This window comes from Coptis chinensis, chromosome 2 (assembly GCF_015680905.1).
Source record: "Coptis chinensis isolate HL-2020 chromosome 2, ASM1568090v1, whole genome shotgun sequence".
In the NCBI taxonomy this organism is placed as follows: Eukaryota; Viridiplantae; Streptophyta; class Magnoliopsida; order Ranunculales; family Ranunculaceae; genus Coptis; species Coptis chinensis.
This window is the reverse complement of record NC_141457.1, coordinates 98,497,720-98,512,468: the sequence shown is the minus strand read 5'-3', so window position 1 is coordinate 98,512,468 and position 14,749 is coordinate 98,497,720. Positions and strand designations below refer to the sequence as shown.

At 35.5% G+C, this 14,749-nt stretch overlaps 2 long non-coding RNA genes across 22 annotated transcripts; both read left to right on the top strand.

Annotated features, from left to right (window-relative positions):
• Window positions 1–1,221: 1,221 nt before the first annotated feature.
• Window positions 1,222–9,783, top strand: LOC147519467 (uncharacterized). 21 transcript variants are annotated; one of them, XR_015212223.1, is made up of 11 exons: window positions 1,222–1,732; window positions 2,115–2,275; window positions 4,147–4,240; window positions 4,915–4,962; window positions 5,174–5,320; window positions 6,127–6,316; window positions 6,596–6,710; window positions 6,810–6,854; window positions 7,087–7,209; window positions 7,333–7,412; window positions 9,536–9,783. It is a non-coding gene; the product is annotated as an uncharacterized LOC147519467 (long non-coding RNA). The 21 variants fall into 21 exon arrangements; XR_015212220.1 differs by lacking the exons at window positions 4,915–4,962; window positions 7,087–7,209 and adding an exon at window positions 3,049–3,103 and having other exon boundaries at window positions 1,223–1,561; window positions 1,662–1,732; XR_015212207.1 differs by lacking the exon at window positions 7,087–7,209 and having other exon boundaries at window positions 1,224–1,561; window positions 1,657–1,732.
• LOC147519468 (uncharacterized) lies at window positions 7,420–9,497 on the top strand. Its single transcript, XR_015212225.1, has 2 exons — window positions 7,420–9,058; window positions 9,131–9,497. It is a non-coding gene; the product is annotated as an uncharacterized LOC147519468 (long non-coding RNA).
• Window positions 9,784–14,749: the final 4,966 nt, after the last annotated feature.

Here is a 14,749-nt window from a genome sequence, read left to right as displayed (position 1 = left end):
CTTCATGAAATTTGTTACACTGCTTAGATTCTATTGTTGTGAATGCAAGTCCTGATGAACAATATATCTTTGCCAAGTGAGTCGGCGTTTGTGTCACCCTCTTGTGTGAACACATCTATTGAAATATTACTTAATCGGTCTTCATGCACTCAACTGGAGAAGAGCGTCGCGCGGTGCATTAGATTAAGTCGTACAAAGTCCTTGAAGGCGAAGACAATAAAAGAAATACAAAACATGTACGTCTGTATGTGAAGAACAGCGAAGGAAATACAAAATGTGTGCGTCTGTATGTGATGGAGAACGATAAGGGAGGAGGATTGAAGAAACAAGAACAATTAAGTTCCTTTAATAGCTGTTATTTGTATGTTTTGAACTACAAAGGTGCACCATTATTGGAGAAGAAGAAGAAGAAAAAAAAAAACCGTTCTGAATCACGTAGAGTAAATGACTTGTTTTAGTCAATAAATATTTTGGGTATATCTAATAAAAAAAAAGGTAATTTAGGAAGCTCAATATGTCTATTTTTTTATTTTTTTTTATTTTTTTTTTTTTTTTAAAATCGGGGTAGGGAGTGTTTTGTTGGGTATGTCCAAGATCACCTTAATATCTTCCAAATTAATTTGAGATATTTCCAATAAGAGTAAAGAAAGAGAAAAAACAAAAAGACCGAGAGACTCATTTCAAAAGAAAACAACAAATAAAAAAAATTGAAAATAATACTCGCCTTGAAGAATCTCTGTGTTACTATAGCACACTACACAATAAGAGAATTTCTAATAAAAGTAAAAGAATGCCCAAAAAACAAATTGTTTTTTTCCTCTTCTAGAAGTTGCTTCAAATTTGATTTTTTTTTTCTTATTGCAATTACTTCTTCTTCATTATTGTAGAAGGGTTAAAAGAGTTTAGTAGAAATATATCAAATTGAAAATTTATCAAGTGGAAAATGAAAAAGACAGCAAGGAGCTGCAATGAAGAAAAAATACATTAATGGCTGATGAGTGAGAAAAAAAATAACAGAAAAAAAGGAAAATAAGTGCGAAGGGTTTGTGTTTGCTGGAAGGATAAACACTTGTTTTGTCTTTGATATATTTAATAAAAGAAAGGGTAATTTAGAAATCTAAATGTGTATTAAACAATTTTATTTATTTATTTCAAAGTTGGGATACAGGAGTGTTTTTATGGGTACGTCCAAAATCACCCTTAATTAATTACCATAAATACAAATTCTTTCTCTTTCCGTTTTCCTCTCCATCTCTCTCCCACTCTTTAGCCCACTAAAAAAGAATCAAAAGGAAAAAAAGAAAAAGAAAATCAAAATTTCTCCTCTTCAAAAACTCAGGTTCCAAATTTCCGTACTCATCAAATTTTGATTTGTTACTTCTCAAATGTTCAATAATTCCTTTGTGTCAAATCAGTTTGTTAGTAATATGAAACGAGTGATGTTGCCAATCTGAGAAACGAGTGATGGTTTCAAATCATTGAGGCTTCTCGATCTGTTGTGGGGATTTCGCAATAAGAGATTTTACTTGCATCACCAAAATTCTGTTCAAGAAGACGAAAGGTATATATCATTCCCCAATTTGAATTAGTCGTATTTTAAATGGAAGATCCATTTTTGGCTCACTGGAGACTCAGAGATTGTGGTTTTTGAGGAAGGCCAGTCATCAGACTCTGTCACCAACAATGGAAGTCCTCCTGATGACGACAGCTCCGAAACCTCTCTCAAGTTGGGGTAAGTTCACCATATTTCGTAGTTTAACTAAATTTTTAGATGGTCCGGGGGGACACCGAAAGTGAATGTTGTAGTTAGTACCTGGGACTTAGAGCTTCCTTGGACATATACTTATGGTTAGGAAAGGAACCAAAGTCTTAGTTTAGGGTACTGAGTAATTATAGTTTCAATTTATCAAAAAAAAAAAAAAATCATTATAGTTTCTGACATTCTTTATATGTAAATATGTAATGACTGGTACTACGATGTGCTGTTCCAAATCTTTGTGGTGCGGATGCCCAGTCCAGCATCCCCTTGCTCCCAAGATATTAGAATATTCCCATGGCAGTTATTTCAAATGCTTTAAGCATAGAATACTCAACTTCCTTCTTGACCCTTGCAGGTTATCACTATGAAAACCAAGAATACTCCAACTATCATGTGCAGATCAGATTCGAGTTGATTTGTTTTGATGGTTTTTTTAGGTGAAAAAGGAAGTAGATGATAATATGGGACTTCATGTTACTGCTCAAGCTGAATCTCTTTGATACAAGCTATATCGAGGTAAATTTAGTTGTACTTTTTTCTCTCAAATTAATTTGATCGACATTTGAAATGAAAATCTTTTGATAAATTATCTCGAATACAATCGATTGTAAAACCGTGCACATAATATCAAATGGCGGCATTGAAAAGGATTGGTCTAGATGCCCTAATCTAATAGGCTTAAGTTTCTGATCACTTAGTGCAAGAAGAAATACAATATCCCTACTATCATAACACACATCAGCAGCACTTTATTACCATGCGAACTGCAAAATTTACTACTATTTATACCCTTAAGATGATATAGTGCCTTTAAGGATGTATGTGTAAATTCAAGTTGGAAATCAACTACACGCCACTATTCAATTGTACGCGACTAAAGCCTTCACATTAATGCCGAATTTATTACCATTTATACCGATTTTAAATGCGGAGAAACTAGACGTCTTTCTCTTCTTCTTATTCTTATGTGCCCATTTCTCTCTCAAATCTCCCCTCATTCACTCTCTCTTAAAAGCTATAAGCCAAAAAAAAACACACACACACACACACATATCCCAGACGTTTTTCTCTTTTCTCTTTTATGAGTTTTATCTATCTCAAATCTCCCCTCATTCAGTTACCAAAAAAGAAATCTCCCCTCATTCGTTCTCTTAAAAAAGCTAAAAACCAAACAAAAAAAAACTAAGATCCCCTCTCTACTGCTAATTATCTCTCCACTGTCTGCACTGCCGATTATTATTAGAAGTAAAAAATAAATAAAAAAATAAAAAATATCTATTTCAAAACAGGCCCACTACTCAAAACCAGTTTCTTGGATGTAGCTGTTATCTGTCCCTCGAAAAGGTATGTATTTAGCCAAGTCTATGCTTTTTACAAAACAATTTTTTCTTCTATGATCGATATAACTTATTAGTTCATCACATGATATATCGACGTGCCCATGAAATAACTGTTGAAATGCCTACGACCATGATTCTGACAATTATGCCAATTTACACTGTGTTTTGTTTGGCTATATATCAACGATATTAATGGCTATGCAAAGTTCGGTTTTTGGGCGTATATCGAAAATAGTATATCAAAAATGGTGCTGATATTCGGTGATATTATACACCAACTTATAGAAAACCCACTGCATGAGGGAGTAGTGATTGGTTTTGTAATTTCGGGTGTAGCTACTTAGTAGTTAGTACCTCGTGGTTTTTTCATATAGGTGGAGAGAAATCACGCTAAGATTTTCAATGTTTATGGCATTATTTTTGTTGGATGTACTGTGAAAGTTCCTCTTCACAAATTGAAGAGAAAGCTTCGTGAGCTTTGAACGCTTTTTCTATTGGATTATGTGTTTAATGAATTTACTCACCATGCTCTCATTTTCTTTTGCTGGGGATCAAAAAGATCTCAACCCAAGTAAAATATTGAGTTTGTATTGAGTTTTTATATAGTGTGTGGGTTTTGGTTTTTTTTTTTTTTATAATTTTTTTTTTGTCGGGTATGGTTTTGCTTATGAATTCTTAATTAGGTTGTATTGAGTTTTGATACTGTGGTTTGTTTAATTGGTTTTTATTGTTTCTAATTCTATTGGATTAGTTATAACTATTTTGAGGAGATAACCCTTGGAAATATGATATCTGATGTGGGAAATCAGACAAAAAAAACACCACAGTACCGAAATAAAATTGGCTTAAAGGTATGAATAAACAACTGATTAATCAGGTATAAAATTGCATTTGTATTATCCAAGTCTAGAAAATACACCTAAGTCTTATTACAACGTCGATTTGTGTTTTAAGGTATAAAATTGGCTTAAGGACATGGTTAATGCCTGAAATAAAATTTAGGGGTGTCGTAAACGAAATTGAGGTTTGTGTTTTGTTCTGGAATAGATTGTCATATTGGTGCAACTGGCGATAATGAGATTAAAGATGTTGATGGGTTGATCTCTTCTATGGATCTTGAGTAATATGACATGCTCATGAAGTGAGTTTCTTCTTCCCCAAAGCTCTGAATACTTCACTATTTTTGCATTGTCATATTTGCTTATAATGTCTCAATAAACTGCGTCTCTATATATTACTTGCTGATTTCGGCCTTTGGGATTTAAACCATTGATTGAGCACGTGATATACAATCCATTCCTTAAACAAGAGAAATGCTCCCTTGCAATCCCAGTGCTTCTAGCTTATGCCTTCGTTTTGGTGTGTTTTTCCAGGTCAATAAGTTGTTCTAATATAATGAGCACAGTGAATAGTATGTTCTTGTGATTGGTATAAAGCACTAAGCTCTAAATTACACGCACCCAAATTACTATTTTTTCAAGTCTATGAATACAATTGAGTTAGAATGAAACATAAATTTTATAGAATCAAGTGTGTTGGTCCAAAAAAATATAATGCATTGAGACTCATTCAGAAAATCGTGGTGCAAACTGATAGTTGGTTGGTTATTTCTTCAGCTAATAAACAATTCGGTTTAAGTTGAACTGATGAACACACAATCGAAAAATTGACAACTTACACCCACCAGAGTAAGATATGTATACTCTAATATAATATAACATTTGTTTGTCTTCAATTTGTTTGGTAAGTGAGTTGCAAAGTTGTCGCTGATATGAAGCCTTTAAATTTAACTAACTTGGCAAAGTTTGGTGATAGGTGTTGGTATGGTGGATTGGTGGATACATTTTGGGCACTTACTTTCAGGTTGTGAACTGCATCTGTGTATTACTACTTGAAACATTTTTTTGTTTTTACTTTTTGGATTGTCTATGTGGCCTTCTCTTTGTACATCAATAGTGTCTTCATAGTTCTTGCTGCAAGGTAGGATATTTGAATTAGGATAAGGGGATTAATACGATATACCACTGCCCGTTATGTATGTCTATTTTAACCTCAATGTCTTCTTAAAACATAGGTCCCAATACTAAAGAAGGTTAAGCCAAATGTTCATATCTAGCAAAATGTGGTGGGTATTGGTGAAGAATGTATTAATGAAGAATATGAAAACTGCTTGAGGAAGTTGAACCTACTGCCACGATAGGTTCAGATGCACATTGCTCAGGTTTGTCTATTTTTTTCTCTTCAAGTTTACTCTTCATTTTTTATGCCATCTAAGTGTCGGGATTTGTCGGAATTACTTGTAACAAATCATTGAAAGCTTTTAACCGGAAAAATAAAGGAAGAGAAAAACATTCAAAAAATGGGGGTCACAGACAATAGTATTCTTTAGATGGCGATGTAGTTTTGACTGTGTGTTTTGGCTATGTCCACATACAACGGAAGGATGCTCTACGATTCTTGGGGTTTTGTCTACGTGTAGCTCAATCGGGGTGGAGCACTTCATCTCCCGAGCTTGAGGAGAAATTATCATTTCTTGGATGTTGCTGTTACCTGACTCCCAATATCCTTTCTCTCTCTTAACTCTCCCCTCATTTGTCTCTCCCAAAAGTACAAGCTAAAAAAATAATAATAATAATAATAAAAAGAATAAAAAACCCCTAATTCTCTCTACTGCCGATTGTTATTAGAAGTAAAGAAACAAAAATCTCTCCATTTCAAAAGGTAAGATATTTTGTTTTAACGTTTATTCTATGTTGATAGTAGTGAATGTAGAATCATTAATGGTGATGAAGGAGACAAACGTGAATCAAAAGAGTCCGCCTCATCAGTAACTAATATGCTAAATTTTTATTCCTTAACAATCCAAATCAAGATAGAAAAAACAACCCATAATTTAGGAATGTTGAAGCAATAATTCCCTTTCTCTTTTCTTTTTTTCCTTTTATTGTTTCTAGTGTTAAGTTTAATTAGGTAATTGCAATGATTAAGTTTTTAGTTTCTTAATGAATAGTGTACAAATTACCTCAGGAAATACATGGTATTCATCTGCGAAGAAATTTGAGGACTTGAATCTATCTTCAAAGTTATTAATAGGGCTTTTGGTTCATTCAAGTTGCTTGCAATACCATTATTCAAAGTTCTATCAAAGCTCTAAAGTTGTTGACGATTCGAATTAGGACACTCTTCTCGCTCTCAATTCCAGCACTGTCTGTAGCAGGTATTTTTTTTAAGTGACTATTTAGTTATTTCGATTTCTTTTAATGCGAGAGATTGTATCTTCTATTTTTTTTCATTTAGGAAGATTTGCTTTGTAGTTATCATATTTTTTTTAGTCAATTTCCATGTTCAGTTGACATTGATTAGAGGATACGAATATCTGATCATGGCTGTTTGACAGTTAGCTTTTTACTTTTGATCCTTCCATGATTGTAGCATTATGTAGATTGTAGATTTGTTCTAATACGATCTTCATTAGTCTTTTTTTTTTAACTTGCAGAAACTAGATAAATGGGACGAACATTATGTTGTATCTAGGTCAAGGCCAGAGGCCAGTTTAGCAGTCAACAAACTTTTGGGAAGTTTCATATTGTTATTCACCTTGGTTGTCACTGGTTAGTACGTCTAATTGCTCTTGTTGTTTTCTAATTTGTCTTTGCTTTTGAAAATTTTAGTGAATGCTATATTGCTATGTCTAATTAAGCTAATTTCAGGTCTCCAAAGGTTATTCATGGTGGAATTCCAATTTACTTCCTCAGGTGTGTGCTCTTAGTTACATCATAATTATCATCTTCTCTTATTTTATTTTATTTTGCTCAAACAAAGGTGATCTATAGAAGGAGCTCTATATAGGTCTCAGATTGATTCTCTCAGGCATGACCAGATTCTTTCTTTTTGGTTATCATTATGACAAGTTCAACCTTTTTCTTCTTTTATCAAACATGGACTTAATTTAGTTGAAATAACTATCTAAAGATGTTTGTTTGTAAGCCTTCATCAATGTTCCATGGTGGTATCTTGCATCAAATAGGATGATTAGTCCCTTCTTGACTATTAGGACCAAGAGCAAGTTAACTCTAGAGGGCCCTCAAAATCGCTCAATACCCTTTTCAAGTTAGTCCTGAACTGATTTTGCTTCATGTCATTTGCTTATTTGATTTCGATATGGTGGTTTTTGGATTTTTTAATCTTTTGATTGATAACCTCTTGGTGTTAATTGTGTTTGCTTTTGTGTAGATTTTCAATGATGTGCCATGGTGGTACCTTGCTTTCAATAGGATGGTTGGACCTTAAACTCGAGAATCATTGTTACTGAGGCAAGTACATCCTATAGCCCATTTATTCTTATGTATCTTCTAGCTTTGTGATTAATTATCTGTTTGTTATGAATTGAAACGGTGACATGAACACGAATCTCATTTAAAAAATCAGAGATATAATCTTGAGAAACCAGTGTCTTGAAGTGACATTGTAGTGACTTTGAAATAACGATACCATTGTCATAGTCACCTTGGAAAGTTTATGGGGGATTTACCTGGGAAAATATATTTGGAGCATGATGTTTGCTATAACAGTGTACTTGAATATTGGTAATCGAAAATTTTGATTGGCGATGGTGGTTTGAGCTCAAGGAGGTTATAAACTCACTAGAACTATTTACCTAAAAGCCATTTCTTGCCTTGCCAATATCAAAGGATATATAACACTTGGCCTTTGCTATTTTATTGATCACATCAATGTGCAATGTGAAATCTGTCTCAGCTCCTGGCATTTAGGGTCACAAATCAATGATGCATCCATTAGAAAAGACTTAGGCTATTCAATCACAAATCATTTACGCATTCTTTATGTATATATACTAATTGTGTGTGCAACGACAAAATAAATTCTTTGTTAGATCTATATAAACTTTGAATTAGATGAAGTAGTAGTATTAGTAGGGGTATTCAATCACAATAGTGGAATAACAATGTGATTCTCATGCTACCAATACCCTCAGAGTTGTGATCTGTAAACAATTCATTCTTTTGAGTTCAGTAATATGGATGAGTTTGTATTTTCTCTTTAACGTAGAGGTAAGCTATTAGAGGTGAAATCAACATGGTCCATGGAGTGGCCTTCTGCGTCATGCAGTTGATGGTTTGATGTGGCTAATGGATGGATTGTCACAACCTAGATTTAATGGCACTCGGACATAAGTTTTCGTGGACATTTGAGGATGAAATATGTATTTGAGAAAGAAAATTTGATACCTGTTGGACCTGGATTGCTGAAAGTTGCACCATCGGTGTTGAGTTTACTTATGTTAGGTTCAGGTGGAATCGAGGTACATTGCTATTGCTTGATGGTCGGTGCAGGTCTTGGTCTTTTAGAAATGGTCCAAGTTGTTAGAACAAAGTCATCCCTCGTAGAGACATGATTGTGGGTTTTTTAAATATGCACCATGGTTTGTAGTTGAACCTAAACTAACTGTTCACACTAGTTGATGTTGGGCTGCTTCAACTCAAACTTGAACCTTATTACATTGGTCGACTGTTTACGTTTCTTTAATTGTTCAGTTTTTAGATGGTTAGCAAAATCAAATCATATAATTTACACTTTGTTTTCTTATTAGTTTCTTTTCCATTTTCTTATTGTTGTACAAGACCTCATTGTTGTTTTAATCAATAGGTTTTAAGAGAAATAAGGACCCTTTCCCATAGTTAAATATTTGCAGGTTACTTACTTGGGGTTCTTACTTCATGAATATGTTCTTAATATTTATTCTCAATTTAATTTTATGCTCTTGATGACATTGGAGGCCGCAGTTGGGATTGATCTGACAACAACAACCACTGTTAAAAGATTTGCATAATGTTTAGTAACTGCTTTCGTAGTAGTTGAACTGTTTGCAGGTAGGGGTGATATGGAGAATGTGAAGCATGTTTATTTTTACTGGGTTGTAGGGAGCAAGATATCCTAGGTATACCTTTTTGTTTAATATCTTGATAAAAGCTCATGTCAAGGCCAAAACTTATGATCCAAGCGTCCGTAGGAAAATGATTCTTGGAAGTCCTAGGCCATCAGATGTTGCGACATAACATTTTTGGACTCAATGTTTGCTTTGGGCTTTATAAAAAGCAGGTTACCTGACGTGCCCATGCTAGAGAAAATGGCTAGCCAGTCAACTACAAGTTCAATGCTATTGCAGAGTTGAGCATACTGAATATTAAAATTCAGAATTAACTGGACATGAATTGTAAATCTTTTATTTGTTCACCTCTCATGCATTTGATGGGTTAGTACTTAGTAATCAGGTTGAACTGGTTTTTCGATATTACGTTGAACTTAGGCTGAACTGTTGAAGCTGTAAAGTTTTAGCAACATTATACACACTTCAGTAATTTACTTATTAACCATAATCTGATTTCTAACATTTACATATACTTTCCTATTGCAGGCCCGCATGTCAATTGAGAGCAAATGAACTGAAGCAACCTTAATTTTGAGTTCCACACACTCAAATCTCGATACCGGATCACTCAATGAAAAAGATGCAACTGATCTAATTTTAATACTTCATTCCCTTTTTCATGTACGCCATTGTAATGCCGGAGAAAATAATCTTGGACATTTAATTTTTAACTTTCAGTTTACATTGTGTTATTAGACTATTACATTAGTTAATACAGTAACTATTCTAAATTATATGACTGGGTTAATTTCTATGGAGACATTTGAAATTCTGGATCACTTCATATACTTCATATATCGTCAATCACAAAAGCCCCACTTACAAGAACACTAGCCAATTGTGCTACAATGTATACTTTAAAGTTCAAACGATCTGCAGTGCAATGTTGGCCTAAGGGACGTGCATTCATATGATACTGCCGATTGCATATCTTAAAAAAAATAATTGGCTATCATTTGTGTAACTTGCTTTCGCGAATCTTCCATGGTATGGAATTGATTTTGCAGACCCTTGATGAACAGTGATATATCACATGTGTAAATTATTTGATATGCTTTGAAACGTATGTAAATGAAGAGACAAATTACTCTTCATTTAATTATACTACCCCAATCTCTTCATTAGGTGGACTATGGGTGAAATCTCTGTTAACTTTTAATTCCCTTTGCTACTTTTAAATTACTGCATATAACTTGATTATGTTATCATATGTATACTACTCCAATCTCTCTATTTTCTAGCCTCAAATGTTTAATTATGATGTTCGAGAATCCTCAACTCACTAGATTCAGGCAAATCAAGGTTTGCATTTGAGCTATAGAAATAACTTCCATTAGTATAAGCCTCAAGAGTCAACGGTGTAATACAAATTCGTGCAGCGCCACGTGCATGATGCTAGTTATAGTAATATACGTGCTCACAGTGTTGGTAGATTTCAGTATTTGCTGACATATATGAACAAATTGAAAGTTTATATACGATATAATCGATATTTCGAGATAATCGATATATACAGAAATGAAAGTATGGTATCACTGTTATTTTAGAAATTTGACGTCACCAAAAACCGAGATATCGAAATTTTCCAGTTTAGCAAAATGCCCAGTTGACTCCTTCAGAAATTGAGTATAGTGTCACTGTTATTAATTCGTTTATTTCTGTCCGTATTAAAACCAAAATGAAAAAATCAACTAACAAACAGACCATTTCGTCTTCAAAACCAAAAAAAAAAAACAACTAACAAATCCCGTTTCCTCCAATTCTTTTCTTTTGTTCTTTTCTTTAGTGATCTTGGCTTATCTTTTCTGTCTCCCCCTAAACAATTTCAATTTAACTAAACCTCCATCATTCATTCATGAGAAGGAGTGAGCTTGGGATTTAGATGGGAAAGATTTCTACGAATTGAAAGTGTAGAGAGATGATAGAAGTTTTCTTTCTCATTCTTTGGGCACCGATAATCTCACTGATTAATTTTGAAAGGATAGAGTGAGAAATCAGTCATCTCGGCCGAAATCACCGAATTAATCACTGAGAACAAATACAAATTATCAGAAAAACTCAATCGCTCTAACACCGAGCCGATATTAACGTGGTAATAATAATGATGGAATTAAGTTTGGCGGGAAAGTCCAAAATCTCAAAAATAAATAAATAAAAATGATACTTGAATGTATGAGTGATAGTGGTGGATTTTTTTTTAATTATCATAAATGGTTGTTGATAATTGTTCAAATTCTCGTATCTCAATTCTCAAGCACGTTAATTAATTATTTGGTCATTAATTTGATTATTGGTTGTTTCAAATAGTTAGAATTTTATTACAGTGGATCCGTGAATTTTTAACCTCAGTTTCATTCATTCACAAAGCCTGTTAATAAACCCTGTAGGCTGTAGCTCCCTGACTCCATCAGTATAGGTGTCGCATTATATTGTCCAGAGTTGGTTATTGGTTGGAAAACTATTGACTGCACCAACTTTAATAGTCTAAAGTAGTCCCATTTTTGCACCTCGTCCCGGCTCATAGCATTTGTAGTCCCCAGTTCTTCTGGAAAGGAAAAGCGGTGGTGAAGATTGGCGTAACAAAAAGCAAGTGAATTAAAATACCAAGAAGAAAGAGGATAGGTCGAATTTTGGACAATGGCTTCACCTTTACCTAAAAAAAAGTTCCACACTTTTGAGAATGGGCTCAAATCAGCATCATTCGACAATGAGTTCCACACTTTCTACGTGTCCTGTGTGAATGGGTTGAAATCAACAGCCAATAAGGAATTGAAGTCAGGTGTAAGTAGGGATGCCTTGTGGAAAAAAAAACCGCCACCAAAGCTGACAAAGCCCGAACCAGACCCTAGACCGAAATATATAGGGTTGACGGTAGAGTTGGGTCACACTCTCCAAACCCAACCTGACCATCTAACCCTAAACCTCGTATAAGCGTTAAAAAATGGAAACCGAATTATTCACTAATCGAATCTTTGAAGGGCATACGTTTAATACTTTCGAATGTTTGAAAGATTCGAAATAATTCGTAATTTTTTGCCTTATAATACAATTTTTAATAAATTTTTCAAAACTTTGGCTAAAAAATTCATTGGTTGTGAAAAATAAAATAAAAATGAATTTGTCGCATATGTGAATAATTTTTCAACTATATTTGTCACTATATAACTCCTTAAAGTCATTAGACAAATGGATTTGTAGCATTTGTTTTGCATCAACACTTAGGTATACTGTGTCGTCATCCAGATGATACCATAGAACCACCTACTTTGATGGAGAGTGGAGAACCCGCATGTGTTATTGTGGGCATACCACAGCCGCCCCCAAGCCTAACACTATGAACCTTACACTCACGACACTCAGGGGTGACACTGTGACGGTGATACTCCTAATTCCGCTTGGTGTTGTTTCGCATCTTGATGAGACGTTACTTGATAGCGCATTCCGTATACCTTTTCGTACTGTGAAAAGTATACCACGTGCTTGTCATTTGGTTTTTCCTGCTGCACTGAAATCTGCTCTCTCGGATATTACGGTTGATCCTGGTTTAGTTATGCCTTGGGTTAGTCTCCTTCTTCTACCTCGCTGTATGCTACAAGTTTTTCGACCACAGAATCGTCAGAAACATCATTCTGGTATTAGAAAAAACCTTCAGTAGAAACAGATTCTCCATGCTTTGACGACATCGAATAAGTCTGGTGGGATGTTTCGTCTCTTAAAGTCTGTAATAGAGCCTCCTTCAATCTAGCCACCCCAAATATCTGTCCCCACTCAGAATGTGTGTTGATGCTTGCAGATAGTTGCTGATGGACATTTTGCTGCAGCGGTAAAAGTATTGTCATCATCAGGAGTTGCCTCCAATACTGCAGAGACCATATGTGCATTAAAGGAGAAGCACCCGATGCGACAACTGCCGGTAAGACCAACAGTTCCTTTTGTTGAGCCCCTTTTAGTGGTAAAGAAAGACACCCTATTGTTATGCATTAGGTCATTTCCGAAAGGTACTTCTTGTGGTTGTGATGGTTTTCGAGCTCAGCATTTGTTGGATGCCATAAGTGGTGCTGCAGCAGCTATATCGTCTGATTTACTAGATGCATTGACCTCTATGGTGAATCTTTGATTACAGGGACGATGCCCACAGCCGTTAGTGGAATTCATTACGAGTGTTCCACTTACTCCACTTCTTAAGCCGGATAATAGTACTTATCCTATAGCTGTGGGCATGGTTTGGCGGCGTCTGGTCTCCAATATTGCAATGAAAGGAGTTTCCAAAGATGTGGTAGGTTACTTACATGATTTTCAGTATGGGGTTGGTGTTTCTGGTGAGTAGAAGCAATTTTGCATGCTGTCAACCGTATAGTGTATGCTAACAGTGACAGTACCTCTCTTTCGATGTTGTTTGTAGATTTTTAGAATGCTTTTAACATGGTTGATCGGACTACTATGTTGAGAGAGGTTCGTATCCGTTGTCCAACTATTGCCGCTTAGGTCGAGTACTTGTATTGTCAACCTGCAAGGTTACATTTGGGGGATGGCCTGGCTACATGTGGTCTGCTATTGGGGTCTAGCAAGGCAACCCTTTAGGTCCCCTTCTCTTTGCACTGGTGTTACATCCCGTGATTCTACGGATTCAGTCCAGTTGTTAGTTATTGCTACAGGTTTGGTACCTAGATGATAAGACTCCGATTGGAGATACAGAATAGGTGGCGACATCTTTGGGTATGATTCAGGCAGAAGGTCCTTCTTACAGGCTGGTTCTTAATGTGGCTAAAATTGAGATATTTTGGCCATCACTGGATCCACGTCGCTCCACTCCGAGTCTCTTTCCTTCAGATTTGTCCCGTCCTCAGCAGGGTGTCAAGTTGCTTGGAGGTGCGGTCAGCACTGATTCATCATTTGTCATAGGCTTTGCTCGCAAGCATGTTGAAAAGGTTATGACTTTGATGGACCATTTAGTTACATTAGAAGATTCACAGTGTGAGTTAGCGCTTTTACGTGCTTGTGATGGGCTCTCTAAGTTTGTCTTTGCGATTCGTACTTGTCCACCATCCCTTTTTATAGAGGCAGCTAAGACTTTTGATCGGCATCTCTGCAGTGTTCTCCAAGGTATTATGGTTTCTGATGGTCCTGACTTCGGTGATTTGTAATGGCTTTTATCAACACTCCCATTACGTCTTGGTGAGTTAGGTATTTATTGTGCCACTAACGTCTCTACTTTTGCTTTTGTGGCCTCCCGGTGTCAGGCTTCTGAGTTTCAGAACCACATTTTTAGGAGTTGTGGCATAGTGCCTTTGGATGAGATTCTTGATGTTGCTAGCAATGCATTGAGTCTCTGTCTACCCGATTTTGACCATAGTTCTATGGTTGTGAATGCTATCATCCTCCCCTCAAAAATCACAAAAAGTTTTGGCGAAAGCATTTTATGGTAAGATTGTTGTTGGTCTTGAGAGAGAGTTTGTGTTATATGTTCGTCAGAAAGCAGTCATTGGATGCTTGCAGTCATAACACGCAAATGATTTTCTACTTGCTAATCCAATGGAGGGACTTGGACAGCGTATGTCGCCGGTGGAGTATCGTTCTATTCTCCGGTACCGTATCATGATTCCTTAATTTGTACTCTGATGGTGGTCTATACCCTGTTTGCAAAAAGAGTAGATTAGATGCTTTCGAGGACCATGTTCCACATTGTAAACATTTTTCAGG